This window comes from Nelumbo nucifera, chromosome 1 (assembly GCF_055504915.1).
Source record: "Nelumbo nucifera cultivar China Antique chromosome 1, China Antique-T2T, whole genome shotgun sequence".
Taxonomy (NCBI): Eukaryota; Viridiplantae; Streptophyta; class Magnoliopsida; order Proteales; family Nelumbonaceae; genus Nelumbo; species Nelumbo nucifera.
This window is the reverse complement of record NC_142649.1, coordinates 54,280,966-54,282,451: the sequence shown is the minus strand read 5'-3', so window position 1 is coordinate 54,282,451 and position 1,486 is coordinate 54,280,966. Positions and strand designations below refer to the sequence as shown.

Here is a 1,486-nt window from a genome sequence, read left to right as displayed (position 1 = left end):
ACCATTGTGACTTGAGAGATGGCTTTTATGTATTGTAGAATGTTTTAGTGGTTTGTACTAGGTTGTGCTGGAATTAGGGGTGCAGGTTGGGCAGGGTTGAGGTCAACCCTAACCTGAGTTGGGTTAAAATCAGGTTGGATTCAGGTTAGTCCTGATTTTTCTACTTTCTTTTGTCGAATGTACTTAATTGATAGACTCTAAGGGCTCATGTTAATCCAATATTAGCATGATTGTGTGAAAGAAAATAATTATATGTTTTAGAAAAATATTATCCTTATATATAAATACATAAATATTTGCTATGAACATGCATGCATGCATATATCTCTTTTTCTCTCTCTCTCTATCTATCCATATCTATATCTATAAAAGCACTTGCATGCATAATTAAAATGTCTTTTTGATACTCACTTTGAACATTGTTAATAACCATAAAACTTGGACAGACAGAAAATCCTAGACCAAGTTATAAGGAGCAAAGAGCTAAATTGCAAGGTTAGCATGATGAGAGAGACAAATATCACATGGATTCATTCACCTATGTCATAATGTTTATGTTATAAGTGTATATGCTGGTGCCCATTGTTATTTATATTGCCATCAATGCCTCTTAAAAATAGATAGAAATGCTTTGAGTACATATGAATAAGATTAAAAGATATGGATACACTTATATACGTTAGAGAAATACCCACAAATCTCACAAATATATTAATGATATTAAATTTAAGGTTAAAATAACCACAAATAAAATATAAATATATAAGAAATACACGCTTTACTCATTTATAAAAAGAAATACATTATAATCAATATAGCATGAGATGCAAATATTTAATTTGCATACCAAATCATTGTGCAATTGTCAGGATGGCCGAGTGGTCTAAGGCGCCAGACTCAAGTTCTGGTCTTCGAGAGAAGGCGTGGGTTCAAATCCCACTTCTGACAACTTGTTACCCTTTAAAAAATAATCATACAATACGTTTTTATTTGGGTTTCCCTGCCACGTGATATGCTCCTCACACCGACCTCACGACATGTCTTTGCCTCTATTTTATAATGTTAAATCCTTTACAGCAACGTAGTTGACCATGCTGTTGCCTGTTGGCATACCGGCTGATTACTGTTCCTAATCCACACAAATGGATTTTATCTCTTGGGTATCAGATGAAGTGATTTAAGAACTATGTTGCCACTAAGGGTGCTAATGGATCGGTTTTTCTGTCCATACCAAAATCAATTTGGATAGATTGGACAGACCAACAAGACATATTGAATTGGATCGATTCAGATTTAATGATTCAAATTATTTATTGGATTAGATTGGACCTGGTCTGTTCATAATAAATTTATACTGGATTGGGCTGGATTTAACAAACATCTGATCCATTGATATAAGATAAGAACATATGTATCAATGGACCAGATTTGGATTAAAACCAATATAAATTAAAATGAATTTGGATAAATTGAATGGTCTAGGTAT

The 1,486-nt window shown here is 33.0% G+C and overlaps 1 non-coding gene across 1 annotated transcript; it reads left to right on the top strand.

Moving 5' to 3' along the window:
* Nucleotides 1–864: 864 nt before the first annotated feature.
* TRNAL-CAA (transfer RNA leucine (anticodon CAA)) lies at nt 865–948 on the top strand. Its single transcript has one exon. It is a non-coding gene; the product is annotated as a tRNA-Leu (tRNA).
* The last annotated feature ends 538 nt before the right edge of the window (nt 949–1,486 follow it).